Below are 17885 nucleotides of genomic sequence, written 5' to 3'. Positions count from 1 at the left end.
TACTTGGCAAACATCATTTGCTTTCCTTGATACCAAGAACTTCATATTTAGATGTTTACATAATCACCCCACATTATAATTAAAAATACAACTAATATATAGTAAATACCATAAAAAGGGAACTTTTAAAGTTTTTGCATTTTTTTACATTTTGAAAAGTTCTCCCAGTTCCTATTTCTGAAATAATAATTCATATCTACAATCTATTTAAATACAATTTAAATATTTCCATTTGAAAATTTCCTTATTTTAAAAAAAGTGGCACTTAAAAAAAGCTTTTGCAGATAGTCTCCTTTTGTTCCCTTAAAATAATAAAGTCTGTCCAAAAACTATGATCATTTTAGTGAGGGAGAACAGGGGATTGATTAATTTAAGGTTCCGCCTGAACTTGGAAGTTGGTGGGGAGGCATGAAAGATATAGATTAGCAATTATTAACCGCGTGTTAGGCATCTTTATGTAACTAAATCCATGATGCCTAAATTCTCCAGGTAATGAGATCTAACTTATCTAATCATGCTGAGCAGAACCAGGTCTTCTATTAATCCTTCCAGAAGCCGTCCCCGAAGCAAGGATTCAGGTACAAGTGATTTGTTAAGGAAGATCCCCCAGGAGAGAGCGGGAGAAGCAGGCACACAATCCTATGGTTTAAGTGGAATCCCAGACTCAGCCCCAGTCCTCAGGGAGCTCTATGATGTAAAAACAGCCCAGGACTGTCAAGACTTGAGGCAGAGGAGAGGAGCCTCTGTGCTCTCACACTGATCAGTCATTGTTAGGGACTGTGGCTGGATGGAGGGAATAAGTAAGTGTGGGCAAGAGTCCTCGGAGAAGAGCAAACACAGGTAGTCAGCTGCAAAGTGCACTGAAGCTGGTAGGTGTTTGCAGAGAGAAGGTCCATGAGTCTGACTCAGGGAGCACCACCAGTGTCCACCAGGGCTCCATCATGCATGAGCATCTAGGTCGAGCTCCCCCTCAGTTATTTCTGAGGAATCCTAGTAACAGTCTGTCTCTTCCTGGCTATTGCTTGTTTCCTATCCCTTCACAGTACCTCCTGTAGTTTTGTCAGTTGGCTCTTGCAACCGTCTGGTGACAGCTGCTCCAAGCTACAACCCCTCTTCCCCAGTTAGCTCTGCCCTGAGGGTAGACACAATCCTTTCTCCTTAATCACAATGACACTCAGTACGAGGTTGTGCAGTGAATTGACTGAAGCAAATCTTTAAGATAACAGATTTACAAAGCAGACAAGGAAAGCCTAACTTCCTTTCTGGGCTTTCCCCCTGTTCTGTCTCCACGTCCTTGAGATCTACTTGTTCTCTACCCCCAAATAAAATAACAATCTTCCTCTGATGTGTCACATTTAACAAACACAATTTAAGGCACTGTAAGAAGTTTTGTTTTGTCTTATTTTGTTTTAAAGTTATAATTATCTTTTCAGAGGGAAAAAAAAAAGATAATAACATCATTTACTAAACAGAATTCTTGGGGTCCAGACTCAAATATGTTTATGAATATCATTCCCTATATTCCTTTTGAATTTAATTTTATTTATTTATTTGACAGAGATCACAAGTAGGCAGAGAGGCAGGCAGAGGGAGAGGAGGAAGCAGGCTCCCCACGAAGCAGAGTCTGATGCGGGGCTCGATCCCAGGACCCTGGGATCATGACCTGAGCCGAAGGCAGAGGCTTAACCACTGAGCCACCCAGGCGCCCCTCTATATTCCTTTTTAAAGGAATAGTACTAGAGACTTGCCTTACTTCTGTACAACTAAATATTCACATGAAAAGCTTGTCTAAGACGTTTTAGCTTCAACCTTAGAATGCAGAAACTTGTTTTTTAAAAATCAGCTCTGGGGATACCTGGTTGGCTCAGTCGGAGAGTATGAGACTTTTGATTTTGGAGTTGTAAGTTTGAGCCCCATGTTGGGTGTAGAGATTACAAAAAAAAAATCTTTAAAAAAATCAGCTTTGTTTTCTCCCTACCTTATCCATACATTACATCTAGTTTACATGTCATTCTAAGCTATTTTATAGAAGAGGAAGTTAAGCCTGAAGACTCAATAATTTTTAGAGGTCACATAATTATTGCATGGCAGAACTCATCTCCCACCATGCATCTCCCACACATCTCAAAATACATGTTTTTTATACTATTCCATTCTTCTATTTTTAAAAAAAGCTTCTATAGTGCCAAATTTCATCTTATGTTTTATCGCCATCCAGCAGCAATAATAACGACCCTCCCTCCAGTTGGGTTTCAAAAAAGAGGGTCTCTTTATTTCATATGGCCATCGCTTATATAGGGGAGCTAAGCCAATCAGCATAGACAGCGATATGCATCCACCAATCTTAAGCTTGTTACCAAGTACCCACAGCATAGCAATAGTTCAACAGCCAATAGGTATTACTTCCTGTTTACGATCAGTCACTCTAGACACACCTTCTGGCAAATCGCCAGGAGCCATTTTGCAAAGCTCTGCGGTTGACGGATCTCCGGGCCCCTGGAGCATCCGCCCTCGACAATGTTTGAATACCATCTTTGGGGGGCTTTAGAGATCATTTGACACATCCTGTAGCCTCTCAGGATATTTTGAAGAATTCTTCTCTGATCAAAAAATATCCCTCTTTATGAATCCTGCCTTTCTAAGACGGGAACTAGACCTGGCTTTTTTAGTCTTCGTAAGAGCTCAGGCACAAGAATATAATCCAGGATCCAGAAACAAAAATGAGAGACTTTTCTACAGAGGAGTGATGTAAAGAAGCAAGCAAGCCCTCACAAGCCACCTTTTGAGAGAGCATGGTGTCTTAAAGGTGGCTGGTTTTTATAGCTGGCACGGGTGAAGATTCTGGCCTTCATGTCCAATCATCAATTTTGTAAGAAATAGACTCATTTCCAGGTTATTAATCTGGGGATACGATTCATACTTACTTCTGTGTGTGTTTAAGAGAATTAAATGAGATAATGCATTAAAAAATGCTAAAAAGTATGCACGGCACAGAATTAAGTCTTCAGTATGTTAGCTTTCAGTGAAATGATGATGACTATGATAATGATGGTGATGATAATGATCTCATTAAATCCTTCTTAAATCCTTCCGTGGTTCCCCAGATTTTTCAAGATGCATATCAAACTCCATAGTTTATGCCACAAAGGCCTGCATTAACAGGGTTTTGTCTTCTTTCTTCGAAACCCTTCTTTCTTTCTTCTACATATAGAGATATTTATGAATTACATCTACCTGCTTCCAGTTTCTGAATATATAATATTTTTTAAAAAGTCTCAGTGCCTTCATGCATACTGTTCTTTTCCCAGAACTGCCCTATTCTGGCTATGAAACTTGTTGTCTTTCAAACAGAACATTTCCGGGAAGCTTTTGCTTACCCAATTTGAATTAATGCTTTTTCTGCTCTCAGAGTGTGATATCTATTTCTCCATCTCAGCATTTAATACAATATAAAGCCCTTTGGACTTATAGATTTGTCTCACCACTACTCTAAGAGTATGGAATATGTTTTACTTGCATAGTTCTCCATATTTAATCTCAGAGAACATTATTAAATCAAAACAATTTAATCATAGACTAAGTAGAATAAATACGGAGACCCTGACTCAAAATAGTTACATTGGTGAAGGCAACATCCACTTCCTCTCAAAAGTATATAATCACCCATCATTTATTATTAAACATATGCAAAATTTCCTTTGTTATGCACAATAGTTGATTTCATCAGCCTATCTCTACAAAGCCACTGCTCTCTGCCCGCCTTGTCCATGAGTTTTCTATACTCCATGTGTCTACTTTATCTTCAGTTACTCTTAAGCCTTTTTCAATCTGGATCCACCACCATCTCCATCACAACACTAGGCAATCATCACCCAGGTCACCAATAATCTCCAAGTCAGTAAATCTAATGAACTTTACCCTTTTCTTAACTTGCTAGACTTGTTACCTACATTGAATAATGTTGAAGCAATCCCTTCCCTTTGTATCTGTGTCTCTACACTCTCTTGGTATTCCTCTCACCAATTTGTACCCTACTTTCCCAGGTCAGCCTCTTCCACTGCCTTTAAAACTTTGAATTCTCCACGACATGATCTGAGGCCTGCATTTCTTCTTGTTTGTTATCCAAAGAAATCTCTTCTATGACTATGCCTTTAATATGCTCTAAATACGTTGATACCCAAAGCCTAGAACAGTGGTACTCGGTACACAGTGAATTTTTTTGTTCATTGTATGACTCAGTAAATGAGCAAACATCAGAAAGGTAGAATACTTACTTTGTGGTGTATTGAGCCTTGGGATGAGCAGGAAATAGCCCAGTAATGCTTTGGATAGTATTAGAGGACCACTGTAATTGCCTCTATGACATTAAACTTGGTGGTCTCTGAAAAATGTTTACCAATGAGGGGTGTGTTATTTAATGACTATGCCATCAGGAAGCTCTGCTCACAGTGTAAAGCCCAGGCTCCATTTGTGATCTATAAATCTGAGCTGAATTGGCCATACATACTTATACAACAGAAGGCCTGAGTTCAATTTCAAGTCTGTGGTGTGGAAAAGAAACAATGGGAAAGGTTTTCTATTGTTAGTAGAAGGTTGAATTTTCCCCAGGGAAGCAGTAGAATTTGTGGAACACAGAGATTTATAGAAGAATGTGGCATTTTGTGGAGGATGGGTGGTGTGCAAACCTGAGAAGGAAGGATCAAGATTAAAAGAAATAAGGACACCTTCCTATAATGTCTCTGTTTAACATGTGGACACTATGGTATTTTTTGTGTTAGATATCCCACACTTCAACTTTGAGGGCAGTGAATTGTCCTAAATGAGAATGTACACCTCAGGGGACCTCACTGGCAAAATATCATAAAGTCCATACTCCACACTATAGTGTTTATATATGTAAGGAATATATAAATATTGTATGTATTTAAGTGCAATATAACATAATGTAAGAGAATGGACATATGCAAAAAAAAAATTTTGATTTCCCTAGAAATTATCAGAATCTACTATTTGTTGAGGAAATAGAAGAGAGTATAGAAATATTGATGTTATATTACCCTAACATTTAGAACATGTCTAAGACCTAGAACATGGCCTAAGCCTGGTATATACTTGACAAACAAGACAGATAAAGTGTAGAATACGATGGACTATTACTCCCTATACAAAGAAATAAAGTTCTAAAACATGCTAGAGCATGAATTAACCCTGAAGACCTCTTGCTCCTTGAAACAAGCCAGATGCAAAAGGGCAAATCTTGTACAACTCCAGCTTTTGCTTGAACAAATGAATGCAGTTAGTTTTTGTTTTTTAAAGTCAGTATTATTCTTTTTGTGAATTCTAACAGAGAAGGAAGTCCTCACTAGCATTACTCAGTTCTCAGGGCCTGGTAATCTGGTGAGTGCTTAAATATGTTTACTGTGTGAATGATTGTTTACTGGAAGAAAAAAAAATGAATAAATTTAAAAATAGCCATTAGATTCTAAATATTAAAGTGCATTATGGTGGCACAAAAAATTATACCATGCTAAATAGGTGAAACATATTCTTTGAGAAGCACAGTTACTGTTTTTTTTCTATTGCTAGGTAATTAGGATTATGATAAAATAATGCATCTCAGAACTTCATACATATTGCTCTAAGGTTACACAGTTAAGACTATGATAAATATTTAAATATTGGAAAACAGGCAATACCACATTGTTAATGTGAAAGTAAGAGAGAAAAGGAATTGTTTCTTCCTGAAAAGGTTCATTTTATTATAGGTGGTGCCTTAGCCCAGGAACCCATGTAACAGTAATTTAAAGCGTTGTATTTGATCTTGTACTGTTAAAGATTTTACAAATAAACCTTTGCCAGTCTCTATTCCTTTTTTTGAAGATTTATTTATTTATTTGAGAGACACTGAGCGAGCAGAGGGAGGGGCAAAGGGAAAAGGAGACAAGTAGATTTCCCACTGAGCAGGGAGCCTGACTCAGGGCTCAATCCCAGTACCTGACCCCAAATCAAGAGTTGGATGTTTAACAGACTGAGCCACCCAGGCCCCCCATCAGTCTCTTGAACAGTGGAAGAGATAATACACTTAGAAAGTAAAGACTTAGTGATGTCATCTATGGATGCTAGGTGAACAGTGTATCTCATTCCTGAGCAGTATCTTCCTTGAATCATCAATTAGACTTAATATTCTAGATAAGAAATCTAGAAAAATAATTATTGCCTCGTTGTTGAAAGTTGCTTAGCGTAATGGAATTAACACAAACAATCTCACAGGAGACTCATGTATAAATAACAATATCAATGAATAGTTTAACATTATGTCACTACACAGACTTGCCCAATATTAGAGAATTTAGAAAACAAATTTGTAACCAAGGAGTTACTTGGTCTATATGAAATCACAACAGAGAAAGTGGAACTTTCAGGGATGTCCTTTTTCTCTCTAGAATGAATTACCCACTGCTATAACAAAGCATATAGCTCCAGTGATTGTTAAGTTCTTGTCCACCAGGTGAGGCAGGGAGGAGTAGAAAGATTATGATGTGTATATTATCGGCTTTTGTAGAGGACTGTAAAGGAATGAGCCTCAATGACATGCATTGGTTATATCTGTGTAATTGATTAAGTAGTCCATACTTTAATTGGCTTAAGTTCTGACCCCAAAATTTGGGAAACATCACACTAAGCAGAGTTTACGGAGGTATAGTTTATCTACCAAAAAAAAAACAAAAAAAAAACAAAAAAAAAAACACCTCAGGGAGAATAAAATATGGTTTTATTCTCATTGCTCTAACATGAAGACTCTTTTTTAGACTTATGTCCCTTTGGGCTCTATCATGGTTGTATCTGTTCTCCCTAGCTAATGCCAGTGACTCTTCTCTACAGAGATAACTTACGTGGGAATTTTTGTTCCTGATTGCTTCCATTAAGTTGATCCTTACATAAAGTACACGGGTTCTCTAACTTTGGTGAATATAAAAATCAACTAGAAGATGTAGTAAAATTTCAGATTCCTGGAGGAAACTTCAGAGTTTCTCATGCTAAAGGTCAGGAAACTGAACTTTTAACAAGCACTTCAAATAATTTTAGGTGAGCAGTCCAAGAACCAGGATTTGCATTTTCATTAGCATTTCCATATCACCTCTGCTAATAGCAGCTCTTGTTTCCTCTGTTTCCCAAGGAGAATCCTTTCTGAATTGCCTCTGAAATAAACTTACTTTTTTCTCTCTCTGGGGAAATATTTCCACTCAGATATTCCAGGAAGAAAGACAGGTTTTTTCCAAGTCAATAACAAGATACAGTCTTATGATTTCTTTATAGGTAGAGTTGACCTATTCATACATCAGTGACTGAAGATTGACAATCTAATAACCCAGTTTCTTCCTAAGATGCAATGGCTATTTGGGGCCCATTAAGCAAACTTTGAAACAGAAATTCCTCTACAATTAACATGCGCTGTTATGTAAGTGTATACATTAACATATATATGTATATATATGTGTGTATACGTGTGTGTGTGTATGTAGTTTAGAATTTAAGATTTTTCTTCAGAATTTCTGAAGAATTAGGAATGTTCCTAAATATGAGTTGTCATAAAACAGAAAATGGAATTAGGAGAAGCAGAAGGTTGCTTTGTTCTCTTCTGTTGTGTATCATAGAAAGGAAAAGTTAAGCGTGTAGTTCAGTGAGGGTGAAGCACGGTGGGAGTGCATAAGGGATCAAAATCCCATCAACCTGTGAACCTAATTGTTCTTTTCCTGTGTTTAGATGGCAGTGATGAATGCTATTTCAGCACAATACAATGCCTGTAGCTGGCATTGGGACCATGTTTTGTAATGAGGTAGGTATAACCATCTACTTTCATACCTTGGCTACTGTTTAACATAGACCTTGGAAAAAAGCATATTTAGTTAATAAATGTTTAAGCATTTTTTAGAATTGTGGTTTTAGAAAGCTGTGCTCAGTAAAGTCTAATTTAGACTATACATTATGTATTTTACCTGATTTCAATTATCTATTGTGTCTTATGTTATATCGGCTTCTTAACACAGAAAGCTCCCTTCTTCTTTTCTCGCTTTTTAGATTTTAGCCTTTAATTTAAATTGTTACTTTAACCTACTCCATCTGCTTACTTAAAGCGATTATTTTTATGATATACTTGGAAGCAATTGCATATCTAAATGCTAATTAAGCATACATATATATTTATATATATATTTATGAATGCATATATTAATTGAGGTAAGATTGGTATATAACATTATATTATTTTCAAGGGCATCTCATAATGATTTGATCTTCGTATATACTGCAAAGGGATCACCACAAAATATCCCACTCATCACTATACAATTGACTTTCTTCTGCCATATTGCTAACCCCAATTCCCTTTCCTTCTGGTAACTACCAATCTTCTTGAAATTTGTTTTGATTGTTTTGTTTTTTTATATCCCATATAAAAGTGAAATTATATATTTCTTTCATTGTATCACTTATTTCACTTAACATAATGTCCTCAAGTTCCATTCATGTTGTCACAAGAAGCAAGATTTCATTCATTTTTATGACTGAGTAGTATTCTGGGGTGTGTGTGTGTGTGTGTGTGTGTGTGAGAGAGAGAGAGAGAGAGAGAGAGAGTATAATCACATCTCCTTTATCCATTCATCTGTCAATGCACAATTAGGTTGTTTCCATATCTTGGCTACATTTCCATATGTTTCCATATAAGTAGCATCTTGGCTACTTATAGTAGCTGCTATAAACATAGGGGTGCATATATCTTTGCAAATTTGTGTATTCACTTTTTGGGAAAAATATTCTGAAGTATAATAGATGGTTCATATGGTAGTTCCATTTTAATTTTTTGAGGAACCACCATACTGATTTCCATAGTGGCTCTGCCAGTTTACATTCCCAACAGTGTATGAAGGATATCTTTTCTACAAATCCTCAGGAACCCTTGTTATTTCTTACTTCTTCGATACTAGCTATTCTAACAGTTGTAAGGTGATATCTCATTGTGGCTGTGATTTGCATATCCACCATGATTACAGAAGTTGAGCATCTTTTCATGTACCTATTGACCATCTATATACCGTCTTTGGAAAAAGTCTATTCAGGTCTTCTGTCCATTTCTAAATTGGATTGTGTGTTTTTAACTGTTAAGTTGTTTGAAGTTCTTTATATTTTTGAATATTCACTTTTTATCAGATAAATGGTTTGAAATTTTTTCTCCCATTCAGTAGGTTGCCTTCCCATTTTGTTGATTATTTTCTTTGCTGTACAGAAGCTTCTTGATTCAATGTAGTCTCATTTGTTTTTCTTTTTTCTTTTTTTTGCCATCATTTTTGTTGTCAAATCCAAAAATTATTACCCAGACTGATGTTAAGGAGCTTACTGCCTATGTTTTCTCCAGAGCTTTATGCTTTCAGGTCTTACATTCAAATCCAGTAATTTGAGTCAATTTCTTGTGTGTCATATAAGCTAGTGGTTGAGTTTCATTCTTTTGCATGTGTCTTTCCAGTTTTCCCAACACCATTTATTGATGAGACCATCCCTTCTTTATTGTATATTCTTGGCCCAGTGTAAGCATGGGTTTATTTCTGTGGTTTCTCTTCTGTTCTATTGATCTGTGTGTCTGATTTTATGCCAATACCACACTGCTTTGTTTACTATATAGCTTTGTAATAAAGTATGAATTTGAGGAACATGAAACCTCCTGTTTTATTCTTCTTTCTCAAGATGACTGTGGTTATTTGGTATCTTTTGTGTTTCCACATAATTTTTAGAAGTATTTGCTCTAATTCTGTAAGAAATATCATTGAAATTTTGATAGGGGTCGCATTGAATCAGTCGGTTGCTTGGGTCATACGGACATTTGAAAAACATTCCTTCATCCAGTTCATGAGCATGGGATATCTTTTCATTTATGTGTGTCTTCTTGAATTTCTTTCAGCATTATAAACTGTCCTGGAGAATGTTCCATGTGCAGTTGAGAAGAATGTGTATGCTATTGTTTTTGGATGCAATGTTCTATATGTATCTATTAAGTGCTTATGAGTTAATGTATCATTTAAAGCTGCTCTGTTTGGATAAACCTCCTTGCTCTGTCTTCCAGGTCACTGTTCTATTCTTCTGCTTCATCTAGTCTCCTGTTGAAGCTCTCTATTATATTTTTCAGTTCAGTTACGTGTGACTTGTTTGATACTTTATTGGATTTTTCATCTTTTTCTTGAAGTTCTGTGTTCATCCATTCTTCTGAGATGGCTGAGCATCTTCATGACCATTACTTTGAGCTCTTTATCAGGTAAATTACTTATCTCCATTTCATTGAGGCTTCTTCTTGGGGTTTCACCTTGTTCTTTCATTTGGAACATAGTCCTTTGTTTCCTTATTTTGCATAACTCTCTCTTTTTATATATTAGGCAAAACAACTACCTTTCCTCAGTCTTGAAGGGATGACTTTGTGTAGGCAACGAAACTTCTCATTCATCCTTGCTGTAGCTCTTGGTTATCTCTCAAATCTTTGTGATTGTCTGAGCTGTGCGATTTACTCTTGATAGTTCCCAGTTGCTGAAGGTGTGCCAAGCCCTTGTTAGTGTTCCAAAGGAAGAGATCTCAGTCCCCACCTAGGTGTAGGCTAATTGGAAGCCAGTCTCTCAGACAGCAGCTTTTAAAGTATGCAGATATGTATAGTCCCATGAGACTACATCGCAACCTCTGCTGGCCTTCAGACCAGGTAATCTGGATATATCTCCTTGGTAACAGTGCAAAAATAGGGGCTCCAAGCAAGTGTATAAGCTCTGCTCTGAGAGGTACCCATGAAATCACAGAGGCCAAGGGAGAGTGCAACCATGGCATCTGCGGGCCTGAGACCAACTGAGTAGCTCCTAGATCTGTGGTAAATCTGATTCTTTCCCCTCAGTCTAAAGCTCCAGGAAAGGTAAATAGACCTTTTTCACAGGAAGAGTGGGAATGTGTTTCAGATAGTTGTCTGTGTTGTGCCTCCCCCGGGGGGGCGGGTAGCTTGCCAAGAACTGTTTTTCTGATTGTTTCAGTCCTATGGTGCCTAGAAACATAACCTTCTCCCACCCAACCACCCCTCCTCACCACCCCAGCCACCAGATTCAGGTGATCAAAAGGTGTCCTCTGTGTGGATTGGATATATCACCTGGCTTCAGCAAGCCTACTGATGTTAGCAAGGTGCAATGAAAAGACAAAAAATGTGCTAACCAGTGCCTTTGTCCCCAGAGGAACCCAACCAATCTCTGCACCCCTGGCAGATGCCTTGAGATTAGCTAATAAATCTTCATGTATGGTCCAGGTGTTTTTCAAACTGTTGCTTTTGCACTTGTTCCCAGGGTGAGTGAATCTGTGTATGAGCCTGTCAAGAGTGGACTTCACATTCCCCACAGACTGTTGGGTCTCCAGGATTTAAGTCCCACTGGTTTTCAAAGCTTGGTGTTTTAAGGGATCATCCATCCACTGTGGGTTCCAAGGGCTGTGGACATAAATGCTTCGGTCCTCAGGGATAGGCTCTGTATTTGTGATACCCATCTTGATTGTGGGTCACTATGACAGGAATGAGGTTTTTGGCAAAACTGTGTCTCTGGTTTTCCTAACCCCCTTTTATCCTTTGCTCTGCAGGAGCTGTTCAGCTAATCTTCAGGTTTTTCTCAGAGGGAACTTATATGTATGCAGCTGTAGATTTGATGTATGTGTGGGAGGAGGTGTCCTCTTGAAACTCCCTCTTATCGCTCAGTGAGACTTATATTTATCTCTGTATTTTGTGGTTTAAAATTCCATCTGATAACAAAGCAACACAGTGTAGGAATGCATACTGAACATTCCCATACATGTGTATTTTTTTCCTGGGGGCATATAACATTTTAAAGAGAGGGAGAAATGTTAGAAGAGTACAAAAAAAAAAAAAAAAAAAAAAACCCTACAACATTTTTGTGCATTTTGCAAAATTAAACAATAGCATAAAAGATATAAGCAGAAAAATAAAACTAATTTTTTTTCTAGAAAAGTTTCTTTTTTCTCCAATAAACTTCTTCCTTCTTTTATCTTCTAGTTTAACAGTTTCTTGGAGTTTGTTTCCGCAGTTTGTTTCTGCTCATTGGTTTGGAGCTGACAGCAATATTTATTTTGAACTCTTTCATCAGTGTGCTTTGCAACTTTTTTCTTTTTCATATATTCATCATCATAATTATGTAACCTGGATATTAAAACACTTTTAGGACATAAGTGAACGGGTCTCTTAAAATTTTCCTGAAGGCAATGTTGTGCTGATGTGGCCAGTGGTGAACCTGGATTCATTGATAGGATGGTTTCTGTGCTGGGCAGTAAACGATGACTTTAATCAAGATTCTAAATGTTGTTCAGATTAAATTGCTTTCCAGGGTTCTCTGATTTTATAGAGCCAGAGCAGGTGTATCTGTTTCTCTTTTGTAGTTTCATTCCCCTAGATGCTGATTTCTCTTAACTCTCAAAGCTGCAAAAGAAGCGAAGACAAAAATCTTGCTCTTTACCTAATGATCACTTTTTGTTTTGAAATCTGAAGCACATCAATGTGGGTAACAGTAGAAAGGAAAGACATGTGCTCTAGTTTTCCCTTTTCATTATCATTTCCTTTGAACATAAAGGAGGAATATCCCCCCAAAGGCAAATTTTGTGGCTGGCCATGTGATAACTTATCTAAACAAATACCTGTCGGTGGCTTGAATGCTGTCACCTTAAAAGGCAGCGCTCTCATTTCCCTCGTGCTGCAGTTGCCCTGAAGAGCTTTGATCCAAAATTTTAGAATTATTTTCAGAATCAGAGGCAGATGTGATGCTTTCTTTTTATTTTCTCTTCCTTTATTTCCTTCCTCCTTCCCACCATCCTTTCTTCCCCTGCTTTTGGATTTCTACCATCTCTTTGGTCCTTTCATTCTGATTTCTTCCTGGTCAAGGCACCTGGAGGTAAAACTCACAAAAGTACGGGACCTTCCGTAAGGCTAAGACTCCCTGGAGTTTTTAACTTTTAGACTCGTTCATCCTGAGCCTCCAGCAATTCAGCAGTTACAGTTTGTCTTCCTGCCCTGGTATTGGTTCCAGTCGAGATTTTCGCCCTGGTAATTTGTGAATCTCTATATCATCTCTTTGTCCAGTTTTGGCCAGGGCAGGGGTGAGGCGGGCAGCAGCTTGCTGCCCCGTGACCTTAATTCTTTGACAAATCTGACGAAAGTCGCTGATTTTTAGTTCAGCCTTTTTTCTTGTAAAGATGGGAGTGACTACTTCCCACTTCCTTACAAGCTGGACCAGAAACTAGCAGTCTCTGATGGATACATTTAATACTTAAGAAGTTGCAAGACTCCTTTATTTATTTATTTATTTAAGATTTGATTTATTTATTTGACAGAGAGAGAGATTACAAGTAGGCAGAGAGGCAGGCAGAGAAAGGGGGCAGCAGGCTCCCTGCTGAGCAGAAAGGGGATGCGGCCAGCCCCTAAGATCATGACCAGAGTCGAAGGCAGAGGCTTAAGCCACTGAGCCACCCAGGCGCCCCGTAAGACTTTTTTAGAAGGAGTCTTCTACATATTATGCTTTCTATCATTTTTAGCTATCATTATTGCTATATTTAATAGGCCATATCTTATTGATGACCCCCAGTGGGCTGTGTTTCTTCATATTTCAGCAGTCTTGAAATCCTGATGTGGTCTCTTACAGTTGGTTTGCATATGATGCCTGCCATTTCTGACCTTGATTCAACTAAAGAAAAAGTCCAGCTGCTGTTAGGGTAAGACCTTGGCAATTACCCTCTCCACCACAAACCCCACAGTCCCTTTGTGCCAACTCCCTTTTGTCAAACGCAAGCATTAACAGACTTACTTGGACTTACTTTTAAACCAAGAACACTGAATGGCCACGTAGATTTCTCTGGGCTACTACACAGTTCTGGTATCTATTGGCTGTCACAGCACATCCATCTAGAACTCTCTTTCTATGTATATCTTTCTGTCTCTTTCAGTTTCTCAAGTTAGGATAAGGAACCCTTCTGGAGCCAGAAAATCTTTGAAAGAGCTTTTTTAATAAGTGAAAAAAATCAATTAATAAGAAAACATTTTGCCATAACTTAATTGGCAGCATTAGTTCTTTCTTCCTGGTAGCTTAAATGGTCTTGTACAATTGATAGTAACTTATATCTGATCAAATGGATAGCAACTTCTATTTGATCAAATGATCCAGTGATTTGCAGCAGCCACCTTCTTCTCAGGGCTCATAAAGTAGAGTGTGTGCATCTCTTCCCAACTCCATTCCCAGTGGCACCAAGTTGGTGGCTTGATGTTAGCTAGGATGGGATTTTTAACACCATACAAGTGAGTAAAAATTAAAAAAATCAGCACCTCCTCCCTAGAAGACCCCTGATTTTATCTCTGAGTTACAATTTTACTCTGGAAAAGCATTGTCTCTTCGTGCTTAACTTCAGAAAATATAAACTTGTAAAATTCAAACATAGTTTAGAAGTTTACATACCTTACCATATATGGGCATGAACCAGTCACTAATGAAGTTAAATGAGATTACTACACTTTTAAAAAATATTATTTAAGTTGATAACAACATCAATAAAATGCTACTTATTCTATTCATCTTTGTTGAACATTAAGCTTAAATGTTTTTAAGGAATGTTTTTCAATAATAAAATATAGTTGATTTTATCATTAGTATGAAAAATGACCTATATGTGCTCGCTCTCTCTCTCTCTGATAAATAAATAAAATCTATAATAATTTCTTTGGGCCTTTCGAATTTACAGCAATTGGCCATTCTTAGACTTTTAGCTAGTATTTAAAGATTTTTATTTAAGAAATTTTGTAAAGTTGAAAAACTCTTTTCAAAGAGCAACAATTTTTTTTAAGCGAATATTTTTTCTCTTGGACTATTATTAAACCATGACCTTAGAGGGACCAGTTTCTTTTTCTTCTGAGATTTAGCAATGAGGAAGCAATCCTCTGTTTATGGTACAAAAGAAACAATGTCCTCTGGAGAACAGCAGGTGAGAGATTGTCACTTTCTATAGGGTCCAGTACAAATGAGTTCTCAAGATGAAAGTTTTTATTCTAGTAGGTATACCTTCAACTGAAAGAACAATTAGAATTATTTCATTTAAAAAATTATACCTAAATCACTCCTTAAGTCTACATATTGCTTTAAAATTTTTGTCTAATTCAAGTATACATCCTCGGAAAAGTTATCACTCATTTCCTTTTCACATCTTGAAGGTTTTATTGTTCATCTATTTTAATTACTCATTGATTTTATCTAATATATCTCCAGTGCTTAGGACAATGGCTTATACACAGTAGGAGTTCAAAAAAAATTTAAATGTATGAATATATGTATGAGTATCTATTTATAGTTTACCTTAATAAATTGATGACAGTTCTCAAATGTAGGGTTAATTCCAGAAATTAAGGAAACTTAATCAGGATGAAGCGAACCTCTGTTCCTGCTCAAGTTCAACTTTAACTTGATTCTTTCACTATGGGTCTTTTCCAATCCATTTCTTGCATCCTTTCCTTCTTCCCTTTGCTATTTTACTCACCAGCTTCTCAAATTACTTTTTTATTCATGCCACTTCTTTTCATAGGAATTGCTGAATAACACAGGCACGTGAAATATTGACCCCAATTCGTTACCTTCCTTCAAAATGAAATGTGTTACTGCATTACAAGTAACAGAAATGATGGGTGAATAGAAACTGTTGTGTGGTTCCATTTCTATGCATCCACAGGTAAATACAGCACATAGTACTAGAAAACAGGGAAATATATTTAAGAATTTCATCCACTGCCATTACCACTCAAGTGGAAAACTATTTCTGAAATGTCTAAAATGCTACTCTGACTGTATCACTGATAAATAAATAATCAGTCAATCCTTCTTTTCTCTGAATGGCTTATAAATCAGTATCTTGAGTATCAGGAATCAATACACAGCATCTCATAATTTACACATGGATGTTTATTGAAATAAGTAGTAAACATTAACTTTGTTATATTTTTAAGGTATAAATTCTTAACCTGTTGACGTAAATGACATTTGTCGAAAGATTTCATTCTGTTTTACTTACTTTTTAATGTAAGTTTATTTATTCTTTATATTTTAAATAAAGACTCACTGTTATCCATGTGATATATATTAGGAAAAATTATCTTCAAATGAGTAAGATAAAACATTTAACTATGTTGAATGCACAATGTAATTAAGTATACAACCACAAAATAATTTAGAAAAAAAATACTGAATGTTTTAAAAAGAGAAATGCATTTACATATATAATATATACCATTTGATAACATATTTTATTTGTAAGTATTCTTGTCTGTACAGAATATAGTTACTGTATAGAGAGTTTTATTCATTTAAAAGGCAAAGTAAAGCTAGAATTTAAATGTACTTAATCATATGTTAACACATATATCAAACTCAAATCTCAAAGTCCATGTAGCTTTCCACTGCAGGATGACAGAATGGACATAGTGAACAGGGAGAAGATATCCCCTCTCTATCCTCCTCTTTTGTTTGGGGGAACGCTGATCTTAGAGCTCCTTGACTAATCAGGAAATTCCACACTTGAGCAGGCACTGTAAGGTGGATTTTAATGTGAGAATTGAACCCATTTATTTCATATCTTGATTCTATCTAAATTAGATTGACCCCGGAGAGAAAGATGTAATTTGATTAGGTTGTAATTTTTTTTCAATATTTATTCTAAAAATATGTGGCAATTATTTGTGGAAAATATAAAGTGTTTACATCTGTTAGTACTTTGGAGATTGAGCCTGAAGTTATTCTCCAGGGAAGAGTCGCCACGAAGCTTTGAAGGATCCCCTGCCTTTAAATTTCTAACCCTTCATTCAGAAAGTCTTGCAAGACAGATTTGTGAAATAATTTTTAAGGCTGTGAAGTGATTAGCAGCAATGTAAAAAAATGACCAAAATTTAGCAGTTAATCATTGCAATCAAGGTCATGGTGTCCATTGTGAACATGTTTTTTGAGGGGTGGGGTGCTGGAGTGCTGATACTCATCTCTTGATTAAACAAATAGAAAAAACTAGAAAAATTAGCATAGTTTGTTTACTCAAAAGTGCAACACAACACACCTATTTATTTGCAAAGTCATTCTCATATAATTAGATGATTTTGCTTATATTCAAAATTCATAAACTCCTAGGGAGCTTTAAGACATTAAAACATTGCTAACCTGAATGTAAATTTTTCCCCCTTCACAGACAGTTCTTCCCAAGGAATTTGAAGGAGAAGGTCACATTTGCCCAATAAGGCTGATTTTACTTTCGTGGATGTAAAAACCTATCTCAAAAAGCTCTTGAGATGTAATTTAGAAGTTTTCAGGAAGCAGCAGAAAGCACTTACCAGTAATGTTGAAGGACCCATCTTTTCTTTCAACCACCTGAAATCAGCAGCCCTGTTATAAAAAGGAACAGACACTTGGGTGATTATGGTCAGGGCACCAGCAAAAACAAAGTAATTTTTAAAATCTTGCCCCAAATATAAATTCTAAAGATTAAAAGTAATCAGAGAGGGGTAACTGGATCCAACATTCTGAACTGACTATAAAATTAGTAGAAATAAATTTGTCTTAAGATTTGAATTGTTGCTTACACACAAATGCAGTAAGGAATTTAATCTGATGTATCTGTCCCTAGAGAAAGCAATCTTTCCACTCCTCAATTGCCTCCAAGTAATCCTATCACTGAAACACTGGTTTCCGGTTTCTGAAGTTGTTTTGTTTAGTTATTTCAGAAATACACGGACTCTATGAAGCTTAAATAATTATCAATATGAAGACACTGAGTCAAATCAAATCTGATTAATTAGA

The 17885-nt window shown here is 36.6% G+C and overlaps 1 long non-coding RNA gene across 1 annotated transcript; it reads left to right on the top strand.

The window, feature by feature from the left end:
• Positions 1-2794: 2794 nt before the first annotated feature.
• Positions 2795-13829, top strand: LOC116572435. Its single transcript, XR_004278319.1, has 3 exons — positions 2795-2869; positions 7765-7837; positions 13710-13829. It is a non-coding gene; the product is annotated as an uncharacterized LOC116572435 (long non-coding RNA).
• Positions 13830-17885: the final 4056 nt, after the last annotated feature.

Source organism: Mustela erminea, chromosome 13 (assembly GCF_009829155.1).
Source record: "Mustela erminea isolate mMusErm1 chromosome 13, mMusErm1.Pri, whole genome shotgun sequence".
Lineage (NCBI taxonomy): Eukaryota > Metazoa > Chordata > Mammalia > Carnivora > Mustelidae > Mustela > Mustela erminea.
Note: the sequence above shows the minus strand (reverse complement) of the source record. Positions and strands in the feature narration are given on the sequence as shown.